This window comes from Bos indicus, chromosome 26 (assembly GCF_029378745.1).
Source record: "Bos indicus isolate NIAB-ARS_2022 breed Sahiwal x Tharparkar chromosome 26, NIAB-ARS_B.indTharparkar_mat_pri_1.0, whole genome shotgun sequence".
Taxonomy (NCBI): domain Eukaryota; kingdom Metazoa; phylum Chordata; class Mammalia; order Artiodactyla; family Bovidae; genus Bos; species Bos indicus.
This window is the reverse complement of record NC_091785.1, coordinates 24,370,265-24,384,678: the sequence shown is the minus strand read 5'-3', so window position 1 is coordinate 24,384,678 and position 14,414 is coordinate 24,370,265.

Here is a 14,414-nt window from a genome sequence, read left to right as displayed (position 1 = left end):
GGTGTTCCTAGCACCTAGTAGGTAGAGGCCAAAGATATTGCTAAACATTCTGCAATGAACTGGACAGTTCCCCATCTCACCCCTAACAGGGAATTATCCAGCCGAGGTTGAGAAACACTGAACTAATCTTTAATATTAGAGTCCTGGATGTTGATTGCCTTTGAGAGAGTAGTGAGTGGAAGAGGACAGTGTATGGGGGTGAGTAGAGGGTGACTTCTGGTTGCTGATTACATGGATACACTTATTATGCAAAATTTCTCTTAACTCAAAAAAATTCTCTTAACTCTGCCCTTACGGTTGGTGCATTTTTCTACCTGTATAATTTTAACATACACCCACTACATTTTTTGAAACTCCTCCCACCAAGAGGTGAAGGATCAACATTTCATCCCCTTGAATCTTAGATCTGTGACTGCTTACCTAATATAATAGAGCAGAAGTGACACTATGCAAATTTCCAGACCCAGACTGTAAGAAATTGGCAGTTTCTACTTCCTGCCATTTGGAATGCTCACTCTTGGAACCCGGCCACCATACTCTGAGGAAGCCCAAAACAACCCATGGAGAGGCCCATGTGGAAGGAACTATATGGAAGGAAAGAGAGGCCCCAGGCTGTCAGTCCTTGTTGAGCTCCACCTGACAGCCAGCATCAACGTGCCAGCCATGCTAGTGAACCATCTTAAAGTAGATCCTCCTGACGTTATTCAAACTACCCCAGCTGACATCCAATGGAGAAGAACCAAGTCTTCCCCACTGAGCCCTGCCCAAATTGCAGATTCATGAGCTACATAAACAACTCCTTTAAGTGACTACATTTCAGAAAAGTTTCTTAAGCAGCAATCTATAACTGAATCAATGTTAAATAATTCAGAATTTTACTTAAAAAAAAAGAGTACTACAACCCTATAAAAAGAGTATCATAGCCAAAGATGGAGAAGCTCTATACAGTCAGCAAAAACAAAACTGGGAGCTGACTGTGGCTCAGATCAGAGTTAAACTGAAGAAAGTGGGGAAAACCACTAGGCCATTCAAATATGACCTAAATCAAATCCCTTACAATTATACAGTGAAAGTGACAAATAGATTCAAGGATTAGATCTGATAGACAGAGTGCCTGAAGAACTATGGACAGAGGTTCATAACATTGTACAGGAGGCAGTGATCAAAACCATCCCCAAGAAAAAGAAATGCAAAAAGGCAAAATAGTTGTCTGAGAAGGCCTTACAAATAGCTGAGAAAGGAAGAGAAGTGAAAGGCAAAGGAGAAAAGGAAAGATATACCCAACTGAATGCAGAGTTCCAAAGAATAGCAAGGAGAGATAAGAAAGCCTTCCTCAGTGATCAGTGCAAAGAAATGGAGGCAAACAGTAGGATGGGAAAGACTAAAGATCTCTTCAAGAAAATTAGAGATTCCAAGGGAACATTTCATGCAAAGATGGGCCCAATAAAGGACAGAAACATTATAGACCTAACAGAAGCAGAAGATATTAAGAAGAGGTGGCAAGAATGCACAGAAGAACTATACAAAAAAGATCTTAATGACCTGGATAACCACAATAGTGTGATCACTCCCCTAGAGCCAGACATCCTGGAGTGCAAAGTCAAGTGGGGCTTAGGAAGCATCACTGTAAACAAAGCTAGTGGAGGTGATGGAATTCCAGCTGAGCTATTTCAAATCCTAAAAGATGATGCTGTTAAAAGTGCTGCACTCAATATGCCAGCAAATTTGGAAAATTCAGCAGTGGCCACAGGACTGCAAAAGGTCAGTTTTCGTTTCAATCCCAATGACAAAGAATGTTCAAACTACCACACAATTGCACTCATTTCACATGCTAGCCAAGGTCATGCTCAAAATCCTCGAAGCTAGTCTTTAACAGTACATGAACTGAGAATTTCCAGATGTTCAAGCTGGATTTAGAAAAGGCAGAGGAACCAGAGATCAAATTGCCAACATCCATTGGATCATAGAAAAAGCAAGGGAATTTCAGAAAAACATCTACTTCTGCTTATTATGAGGATCACAACAAACTGAAAATTCTTAAAGACATAGGAATACCACATCACCTTACCTACCTCCTGAGAAACCTGTATGCAGGTCAAGAAACAACAGTTAGAACCAGACATGGAACAAAGGACTGGTTCAAAATTGGGAAAGGAATACATCAAGGCTGTACATTGTCACCTTGCTTATTTAACTTATATGCAGAGTACATCATGCAAAATTCTGGGCTGGAAGAAGCACAAGATGGAATCAAGATTCCAGGAGAAATATCAATAACCTCAGATATGCAGATGACACCACCCTTATGGCAGAAAGCTAAGAGGAACTAAAGAACCTCTTGCTGAGGATGAAAGAGGGGAGCTGCCTTAAAAGTGTCAGTTGGCTTAAAACTCAACATTCAAAAAACTAAGATCATGGCATCCAGTCCCATCACTTCATGGCAAATAGTTGGGGAAACAATGAAAACAGTGACAGACTATTTTTGGGGGCTCCGAAATCACTGTGGATGATAACTGCAGCCATGAAATTAAAAGACATTTACTCCTTGGGAGAAAAGTTATGACAAACCTAGACGGCATATTAAAAAGCAGAGGCATAACTTTGCTGACAGAGATCTGTATATTCAAAGCTATTGTTTTTTTCAGTAGTCATGTATAGATGTGAGAGTTGGACCATAAAGAAAGCTGAGTGCCCAAGAATTGATGCTTTTGGAGATGATGATTGATGGTGTTGGAGAAGACTCTTGAGAGTCCCTTGGACTGCAAGGAGATCAAGAGATCTCCTTGATCTCCTTACAAGGATTGATTGGTTAATCAATCCTAAAGGAAACCAGTCCTGAATATATATTGGAAGGACTGATGCTGAAGCTGAAACTCCAATACTTTGGCCACCTAGTGTGAAGAGCCAATTTATTGGAAAAGACCCTAATGCTGGGAAAGATTTGAAGGGAATGACAAAGGATGAGATGGTTGGATGGCATCACTGATTCAATGGACCTGAGTGTGAGCAAGCTCCAGGAGATGGTGAAGGACAGGGAAGCCTAGTGTGCTGCTGTCCATGGGGTTGCAAATATTCGGACACAACTGAATGACTGAACAGCTACATTCAGAATAGTATACTAACCAGTTTCTCAGGTACCCTTGTGATCATCCTTCTTTAGCCTTACAGATGCTCCACTGGAACCTGACCTCTGCAAATAGAGTTCTCCAGTTTGCCTTTAATCCACTATTACCCTAGATCCTCAGTGCCTTAAATTCAATCCACTGGCCTTACTGTCAAGTTTTAGCCACCCCGTTCTATGCCTGATTGCTGGAAAAGTTATTTTTTGTTTGAACCTTCATGTTCAAACTGCACTGACTCTAATCACCTCCCTCTCAAACCAAAGAAGTTAGAAATGCTGGTTCCCAGATTTCTCTTTGGCTTGGGGAAGGACACTTGTGTGGCTTTTGCACACCTCACGAAAGCACACTGCCCAAGGGGTAGGAGAAGGCTGAAATCCAGCACACATTTTTTTAACCAGGCTGGGTGCCTATGAGTCTATCAGCCCAAAGGCATTTCTGGTTTTAACAAAGATAATTTAGAAAGTAATGGTATCACCGGCCTCTAACATAGACCTCAGGTGTCATCATTTAAACATCAAGAATATTCCATATTCCCTTTCCATCTTTTCTATTGTCTTAGGCTCTGTGCTATCCCATGGCATTTCAGACATTTTTTTCAAAAATGAGACATTCGACTGGGTGACCTCTAAAGAATTTTGTGCCTCAAGTTCTATGATTCTATATTCCATTTCTCCTATATCCCCTCTTTTTATAGACTTAATGCCCTGTCCCTCCACCTGAGAAGTCTAGTCTCTACAGTCCTCTATTCCCTGCTGCAGCAGAAGTTTCCGTTCTTTCCAACCCACCCCAAATTATCCCCTTTTCTAACAGTCTCATATATAATGTGCAAACACTCAAATTGTAAAGGTAAATCCTATTGACTTCTATTACAATTTTTTAAAAAGTTGAAAGCTATGATTACTTTTTAATTAGTTTTTTTAATAGAAAACAAAATAATTTTAACATGTTGTATGTTCTTGTTCAGAGAGCGAGTTCACCCTTGCTCTGCCTTATAGTTCTATCCAGACAATGCAGGAGACCTGGGTTCGATCTCTGGGTTGGGAAGATCCCCTGGAGAAGGGAAAGGCTACCCCCTCCAGTATTCTGGCCTGGAGAATTCCACGGACTGCATAGTCCATGGGGTCACAAAGAGTTGGACACAACTGAGAGATTTTCACTTTCACTTTTCAGACCCTCTAAATTAGATGGATGATACCCACCTGCATTGGTGAGGGTGGATCTTCTTTACTCAGTCTACCAATTCAAATGCTAATCTCTTCTGAAACACCTCTACAGACATATCCAGAAATGATGATTTACCCGCTATCTGGACGTCCCTTAGCCCAGTCAAGTTGACACTAAAATTAACCATCATGTCATACAATGGAATACTAATTAGCAACAAAAAGGAATGAACTATGAGATGCACACAATGACACGAACGAATCTCAAAAACTGAACAGTGTGAAAGAAGCCAGACCGAGAAGAAAAAAAAAGTACATGGAAACTAAGATGCAAACTAAACCATAGTGATAAAAATCATGCCAATGGCTGTTGAGAATGAGGTGGGAGAGGAATTACTCAGGGACACGTGGAAGCTTGCGCAGGGTTGGGGGGTGATAAGTGTGTTCATTATTTTGATTATGGTGACGGATTCATAGGTGAATCTATATGTCAAAACTTACCAGACTGTACACTTTAAATATGTGCTATTTGTTGTGCTTTTTACACCTCAAGAAACTGAAAATTACATTTTAATGATGTTATCCAATCAATCAGTAATTTTAGTCAATTATTATGACCTAGTATCTTATTTAAAGGCAGCTCCTGGGTTTCTCCTTAGTAACAGTAATAATAAACCCCGGTTTATATACGGCTATACAACTAAGTTCACAATCAGAGTCCCTAAGCAAAACGTTAAGAAATGGTCTTTTGATAACTTTGTTCATTGAATATTTATTTTCATAGAAAAGAAAAATGGTAGCATTCAGGGGCGACCTGAGCGGGCTTCGATGCATCCATCATCTCCATTGGCAATGACACCTTCCATTCTTTGAAGTGGACCAATGTTTTAGACATGGTTTTTCTCAGCGTTTTGTAAATGGTTGGAAGTAGATCCTCCAGCCTCCAGTTCCAAACCAGTAAGCTCCCAACACATACAATTCCGTGTCACCCCTGGGAGAGATCTCCCCCTTTTAGTGACTCTTTCTATAATGTGGAAGCCACTTTGGTGGTTTGTATACCTGTGATTAGCACTGATAATTATCCTGAGATTCATTGAACGTTTTGTTTCTAATTGACATTCACTAAATTTCTCAAAATGTAGGCTTCCAGCAGAACCCTGCAAGTTCTTTGCTCCCACTGAAGCTCTCCGCCTCAGGAAACCATCTTAATTCCACTCTACAGCTTTGCCTTTCAGATGTTTGCTGGTTCACATAACAACAAGGATTAGGGAATTACTAAAGGATAAAGACTGCTTTGAAGCCAGTATTATTGCCATCCAACCCCAGAACCGATCTTGCTAAACCCACAAACTCAGAAGCACAAGCTCCCTTCAAGAGAGCTTTCCTTTGTCTTCCTCTCAAGCCACATGATTTACTTTCCCAAAGGGAGGTTGTGTTCCATTATGTTTTGATTGCATCCAGATTCTCCAGATAAACTCATTTACAAGGTGGTACACTCCTGTAAACCAGGCCAACTTAATTACTTTCAAATTACTCGCCCCTTTATTGAACAGGCAAAACAAGCTAGCTTGATTATTAATATAAAAACACTGGAAGGTGATATGCTTCTTCAGCTTCAATAAAACATTATTTGTGTTAAAGAATGAGGGTTTCTGTGTAGTCAAAGTATTACTTCTACGTGTACTACTGCTGCTGCTACTGCTGCTAAGTCGCTTCAGTTGTGTCCGACTCTGTGTGACCCCACAGACGGCAGCCTACCAGGCTCCCCCGTCCCTGGGATTCTCCAGGCAAGAACACTGGAGTGGGTTGCCATTTCCTTCTCCAATGCATGAAAGTGAAAAGTGAAAATGAAGTCGCTCAGTCGTGTCCGACTCCTAGCGACCCCATGAACTGCAGCCCACCAGGCTCCTCCGTCCGTGGGATTTTCCAGGCAAGAGTACTGGAGTGGGGTGCCATTGCTGCTGCTGCTTGCAGTATTCCCTTAATTCCCAAGGGCAGGTAGCATATTCTGAGGATTTAAGACCACTGCAATGAGTGGGTGGAAGCAGAGTTTGGTTTTTTTTTTTTTTTTTAAGTGATGCTTCTAATATAGAAGACATTTCATCTTTTACAATTTGCTGAATATGAGAAATTAAGGGCTCAGGAAGACCAGCAATTATATGGTTTTGGTTGATATTTTAATATGAGAAGGCGAGGTTTGAGGAATAAGAGCCAAAAGCCAGGGCCATTCTTAGCTGGATCAGTTGTCTATAAAAGGGTTAACTATGTGGCGTTTTCCTGACAAATTCAAAATGTTATTGAGCCTACAGAAAAATGGGTTTTGCAACAGCGTGCGTGTGTGCTAAGTTGCTTTAGTCGTATCCAATGCTTTGCAACCCTAAGGACTGTAGCTCTCCAGGCTCCTCTGTCCATGGGATTCCCCAGGCAAGAATGCTGGAGTGGGTTGCCATGCCCTCCTCTTTTCAACGGTAGTGCTGTTAAATATACCACTCAGTTCCTTCTTTAGGAGGAAGAGACTGGACCTTCCCTGGCAGTCCAGTGGTTAAGACTCCACACTTCCACTGCAGGGGGCCCAGGTTCAATCAGTCCCTGGTCAGGAAACTAAGATCTAGCATGCCATAAATTTCAAAAATAAAATTACTGGGAGACTTATTCCTTTGCATGATAGGAGACCAGATTTGACTCAGCCACTGAGTTTCCTCTCCCGAGGTTACATCTTCCTATGACAGGCTTACTGTTGACGGGTTGGTGCCAGGGTACATCAAGACTTACCTGGCCCTCTCACTCCAATGCAGGACAACTCTGAAGAGCCACTCCAGCTCCAGAGATTCCAAAAGGCTTAGTTGAGAGTATTGTTGAGACAATTTCATAGCCCACCTTCTTCCTGCCCAATCCTGCTTCCTTCCCTTCCCTTTCACAGGAGCTGAACACAACTGTGCATGCCAAGTAATAAACTTGCAGCACAGTTATCTCTGTCTCACAGCTGGCTTCCCTCAAACTCCCTTATTCCCAGCTGTAGTAGATATAATTGACATATTGTATAAATCCACTGTATGACCAGTATATACATATATACATATTGCAAAATGATTACCACCATAGCACTAGCTAACACCACCATCATGTAACATAATTACCATTTCCTTGTCTGTGGTAAGAACATTTAAGATCTACTCTCTTAGCAAGTTTCTAGTGTATTTCATGCATTGGAGAAGGAAATGGCAACCCACTCCGGTGTTCTTGCCCAAAGAATCCCAGGGATGGGGCCGGGGGGGAGCGGGGGGGGCCTGGTGGGCTGCCATCTATGGGGTCGCACAGAGTTGGACACGACTGAAGCGACTTAGCAGCAGCAGCAGCAGCAGTGTATGATATAATAATAACTATAATCACAAAGCTGTACATTAGATCCTCAGAACTTACTCATCTTACAGTTGAAAGTATGTTCTTCTTTGACCAATATCTCCCCATTTTCCCCCACACCCCAACCCTGGTAACCATCCTTCTGTTCCCTTCTGTGAGTTCAGCTCTCCTAGATTCCATGTGTAAGTGATATCACACAGTATTTGTCTTTCTCTGACTCATTTCCCTTATGTAATACCCTCATGGTCAGTGAACATGGAACCCAAAACGCCTCCTGTCTGTTTTCATCTTTTTTTTTTTTAATAAACAACCAAACAGAATATAAAATGGAAGATTAAAATCCATACCACTACTCTCCTAGTTTCCCAGAAGGAATCATTTGTTAACTATTGTTCATATATCCTTCCAGAAATGTCCTGTAGCTCCACAAACACACACATGTATGTTCCCTTTTTTTTTTTTTTGCACAAATGAGAGTATAATATGTAAAATGTTGTGCAATCTGATTGGTTTCATTTAGATACATTCCATATATCCTTTCATACTAGTACATACAGATATCTTCCTAGTGGCTCCATATTACACCACTATATAGACACACCTTTTTTTTTTTTTTTTTTTTTTTTTTGGCCGCACCGCAAGGCATGTAGGATCTTAGTTCCCTGACCAGGAATCAAATCCACACCCCATGCATTGGAAGCACAGGATCTTAACCACTGGACCTCCAGGGAAGTCCCGATAATTTTTTAATCAGACTTTCCTACACTAATATGTAGATAGTTTTCTGGGTTTTTGTTTTTGTTTTTTTCACAAACATTGCAAAGGACACTTTATAATGCTATCCTTGCCCACTTGTGTAGTATATCTAAAGCATAGATTCATAGAAGTAGAATTCCTAGATCAATGCTGCGAGAACATTTTTTTAATCTAAGATATTGCCAAACTGATTTCCTAAAAGGCAGTCCCAATTTAAATTCCAGAAATTCCTAAAATCAATGCAAGAGACTGCCCCTTTTCCTTGCACTCTCACCAATTGTGGGCTTAACAAAAAGGTTTTCATCTTTGCCAATGATAATAGGTGGGAAATATTACTTTACACCTGTAGAATGCATTTCTTTGAATTTTTAAAAAGATGTCCCTTCTGGGTGAATGAAAAAAAAAATTTTTAAGCATCCAAAATCTTTTTAATAACAAGGTAGGATCTGGGGTTAGTTTTTGTAGCTACTGCTGGTCCATCAGCCTGGGTGAATGAATTTTAAAAGTTCCCTCCCTACCCCCAACTTTCTAAATGCACACCAACCACAACAGAGTGTAACATTTTCCATTCAGGGCTCCATTTCCACACCGCTCCTCCCTTGGTCAGTCACCTTTGCACATTGTCCAAGCTGAACGACTCTACCTGGCAGCTCTGGAAACTCATTGTTTGAAATTACATTTCTTTAACTATGAGTTATATCCATACAATTCTTAGTACTTTTCTTGGCCTTTTTTTTTTTTTTTTTTCATTTTTCTTTATGGAGAAAATGGTTATAAGTACCTCAAAACCCACTAAGATGATATTCTCATGATTCTGTGTAACACCCCAATAGAACAAATGAATAGTAAATAATGGGTCATTTGCTATCTTATTTACTGTATTGGAACAAGTTGTCTTTAAACTTAGTGATTCTTAGCCATTAACTCTTCTGCGTTTGTTGTTCAGTCACTTGGTCGTGTCTGACTCTGCAACTGCATGAACTGCAGCAGGTCAGATTTCCGTGTCCTTCACCATCTCCTGGAGCTGCCTTAACTAAATTTATATATCCAAAAATGATAGTATCCAAAGGTATGAAGCAATTCCTAGGTACTTATGCTCTTAAGTACTCTAGAAATAATGACAATACTAAGAAATACCAGTAATCAAGTGTCTGATGTGTGATGAGTAGATTAAGAGAAAGTATAGCCTAGAGGCCTCATGCCCAGCTTTACTTTGATACACAGCCTGAGGTCTCATTGACTCTATTCTGGCCTCTAAGCAACTTGGAGAATTTACTTCACCTCTGAACACCCCTTGTCCCTTCTGAAATGTGGATAATATTAATAATAATAGAACCATCCTGATGGGGTTGTGGTAAAGATTAAATGATATACAAGAAACCGTAGATATGATACCTGCTACCTAGTAAATTGCTCAACAATTTTGATCTATTTTGACTGGACATTGTACATACATTATGTGACTCTCTTGATTCTAACCACAGAATTTCAATAAGCCTCTATATAGCCTGCACAATAATATCATGTTTGAAGCTGTGTTCTCTAAAACTGTAGAGGAACCCTGGGGCTTCCATAAGGAAAAGGATGGAGAGTGAAAAATTCCATTTTTATCTATTATACTGTTCAAAGAAAGCTTAATGTGAAAAAAAGAAAGTTTCTTTTTCCTTCTTTTTTTTTAAGTGGAGCTTTCTCTGAACCACAGGGGGGAAATCCTGGCTTTCAAAGTCTTCCAATAGTTAGGCCTCAGACCTACTTTTCCAGACTTATCTGCCTTGATACTTATCATCCTATCCACTACAATGGTGTATTGCTGCAGGCACACTAGATTCTTTAGAGATGAGCCACCTGCCATTTATCTCAGAGATATTTTCTTCAGAGACTAACAGAGTGTCTGACACTTAGCAGGCCTTCAGTAAACACTGGTTAAATCAATAAATGAATCAGTCAATGAACCCTCCACTTCAGTTAAATTTGTATTCTGGACACCTCTCTTGTGTCTTGTATGTCTCTCCTTCCTGTCTTTTGTTTGTGAATATTTCCTTGTCCAGAGGGATGTTTACTATCTCACCTCCACCAAATTCTTAATTCAGTCTTTAAGGCTAAAGTCAAATTGTGTGTTTCCTATACACCCAATCCGGACCCTTATAATTGGAAGGCTTTCTCCCCTACACTCATATGCTGGATGAGTTGTATGTAATTCACTCTGTGCTGTAGCATGTATTAGTTTCTAGTAACATTATCTGCATATCTTGTCTTCCTGTCCTGGAGACCAGTGACCATGCCTTAAAGTCATCTGTTTTCCTTTATTGCTTCACCCAGTCTCAGTGTGCTCAACAAATATTTAAGGAGTAGCATACTCTTGAGAGTCCCTTGGACTGCAAGGAAATCCAACCAGTCCATTCTGAAGGAGATCAGTCCTGGGTGTTCTTTGGAAGGAATGATGCTAAAGCTGAAAGTCCAGTACTTTGGCCACCTCATGGGAAGAGTTGACTCATTGGAAAAGACTCTGATGCTGGGAGGGATTGGGGACAGGAGAAAAAGGGGATGACAGAGGATGAGATGGCTGGATGGCATCACCGACTCGATGGATGTGAGTTTGAGTAAACTCTGGGAGTTAGTGATGGACAGGTGTTGGGGGCCAAAGTGAGGCACTCCGCCCATGGCAAAGGTCATGAGGAAGGAGGCTCAACTTACGCAAAGGCAGGATCAAGCCTCAGGAGCCCCCCTGGAAATCCTCGAGCATCTACCCCCATAAGCAGAGCCTGCCTACTTTACTACTTTGTGCTCATCTATACCTCTGACTTTACGGGGGGCTGTCCCCCACCACCTCTTTCAGAGAAGGAGTTAACTTAGAGCTCCAGTTAATAAAAACTCCTGGGAGTGACAAGAGTGTTTTAACCTACAAACTCCTCTGAAGGTTCTCTAGCCTGCCTGACAGGCTTGTCCGGCCACATGTGATTGCTCACAGCCTCCCAACCGTGAGAGGCATGAGATGCTTTAAACCTTCTAAGAACAGGTTCCTTAGAAAAGTTAGAAAACTATTAGTATAAGTATAATGGGCTGATTAGAAATTGTATTGGTGAAGGGTTTTTCATTTGTTGAGCCAATGTTTGTTGCTAAGTCTCCACATCCCCTGCCCTTACACACATTAATGAATATATAGAAGAAATAAGTATTAACCTTTGATATTAACCACATTAGACCTTAGGCTAAGTAAATTCTTCCCTTAACTAAAACCCACTACACCCTCACCCTATAGGAATGTAACTTTATTTGGGTGGCGTCTGTTTTAAGAATAATCACCCCTGGAGAAATAAGTGTCCTGGTTGACTGACCACTGTCACAAGGAGAGGGTCATAAATTGTCAGCAGGCCCCCTGGCCAGAAGATGATGTAACACCCCTAAGACCTCTGTATACATTTGCATGAAGCACCTGACTTTGATAAAAGTCAGGACTGCTGACCCCGCGTGACTTTTGCATAACATCTCAGTGTATAAAAGTAGACCATGGAAAATAAAGAATTGGGATCAGTTTCTCGAAATACCAGTCTCCCCATGTCTCTCTCTCTCTCTCACTCTGGCTGAGTCTCTATCTGGACCGCGGAACCCACCAAGCTTACTAATTTTGCCTGGGCTTCTAAGATCCGACCGGGGAGGCCTCAGTATCTCCTCTCCTTCGGGAGAACGGAAGGACGCCTGTGGCCTACGTAAGTGGTGCAAGCTTCTTGTCTTGAAGTTTTATTGGTCTCCCGTGAAAACCAAGCTACTCAGCCTCTTTTCTCCACTGAATTTTCCTACTGAGCTATCCTCATTCTATTACTCTTTACATCTTTAATTAATATCTAATTGAAGCTATTGTATCCTGATCCTCACCGACGCCGTCCCCGCTTCGAACTCCCTGGATCAGCCGAGGCTGGACCCCAGCAGACAGGGAGGCCTGGCGTGCTGCAATTCATGGGGTCGCAAAGAGTTGGACACAATTGAGCAACTGAACTGAACTGAACTTATAACGAATGAATGAATGTTTTGGCCCTTGATATCCAAGTCAGGGTAGCCCCAGAAAAAATGAGGGACACACAAGAAATTAAGAGTGAAACAACGTTTATCAAAAGTTTCCAACACTGACCCCTGGCAATGAGCACTCTTGCCCCTGGCATAGGTGATTAAGGAAATCCTCAATTTCATACACTAAGGGACAATCATATCGATTTACAACAGTGCTCTTGCCTGGAGAATCCCAGGGACAAGGGAGCCTGGTGGGCTGCCGTCTATGGGGTCACACAGAGTCGGACACGACTGAAGTGACTTAGCAGCAGCAGCAGCAGCAGCAGCAAGCTTAAATTCAGGTGGCTCTAATGGTAAAAAATCCATCTGCCAATGCAAGAGATGTGGCTCAATCCCTGGGTCAGGAAGATCTCCTGGAGAAGGAAATGGCAACCCACTCCCATATTCTTGCCTGCAAAGCTCCATGGACACAGGAGCTTGGCAGGCTGCAGTCCATGGAGTTGCAAAGAGCTGGACACAACTGAGCAGGCACACGCACACAAGCTTAACTTCAGATAACAAAGCAAAGATAAAAGGAAGACTTTTTTTTTACTCTCTGCAACTGTACAATGAATATGTTTGGAGAGAAACCCTTCTTTCTGCAGCATCCACTATGAAGTAGGGCAACCTAGGCATCTATGAAGAGCAGTGTTTCAGATACCCATGGCTATGTAACACATCAACCCAACACAAGGCAATTTAAAATATCCATATTATACTGTGTCTCTCAATATTGTATATTGAATAGATGTCTACTTCTCAGGCTCAGTTGTGGTCACTTGTGTAGCTGTAGTCATCTGACCACTTGCCTGGAGCGACAGAGTCTAGGATGGTCTCACTCACGTGTCTGGCAGTTGACGCTGGCTGTATTTCGGGGCCCAATGGCTGTCCTCCAGGTGTGCTAAACTGGGCGTCTGCACAGCATGAAGCATCTCAGGGTTGCAAGATAGCAAAGGCAGAAGCTGCAAGTTCTCTTAAGATCTGTGTCCTGAAATTCACACAGCATTGCTTCTGTCATGTTCTATCAGTCAGAGCAAGTCACAAAGCCAGCTCAGTTTCAAGTGGTGGAAAATTGGACTCATTTTGTTGATGGGAGGAGCAGCAAAATCACATTTGGAAAGGGACATGGACACTTGGATTCATTGGGGACCATTATGATGACCCACCACAGGCAGTTCCAGACACTCATTTATATGCCCCATAATTCCAGTAAGTGAGAACCTCCTAACTACTTTGGTAGTCAGTACAAAAGGGACACTGACTTCTTATTTAAAAAAAAAAAAGTAATATAGACTCATGGGAGAAATTTTAGAAATAGTATCAAAACAAAGGAAAGAAAATAGAAATCACCTGTAATACCCGCCCCTGCAAATAACCATTGTTAAGACTTAGGTTTATATCTATCCAACCTTTGCTCTAAAAAATGGATAATTATACACTGCTACATAAGCTATATATTATGGTACACATTCTTACCAGGTGCTGTGCTGTGCACTTGGCATAGATAATCTCATTTAACACCCACCATAATCTTATGTCTGGAAAATCCCATGGATGGAGGAGCCTGATGGGCTACAGTCCATGGGGTTGCAAAGAGTTGGACACAACTGAGTGACTAACGCTTTCACTTTTGTAATCCTATGAGATAGATGGATGCTATTATCTCCATTTTCCAGAAGAGGAAATTTGAGGCCTTGGCTAATTTGCCTAATGTCATATAGACACACATATGTATGTGTGTGTATATATATAAAGCATACTACTGTGAACTCTGTTTTCATATAATATTCTCTCATGCAAATTTCCTTTCTTGCTAGCTTTGAATCAGCTAAATCTAAATTGGAAAGCAACAATGACTTATACAATATCTGAGATTCTGGTTCTTAGCCATGATTGCTTCTTGAGCCTGTCAGGTGGTTGCAGATTAGAACAAAATAATGATATATGCCCTTTGCTGCAAAGTGGTAGC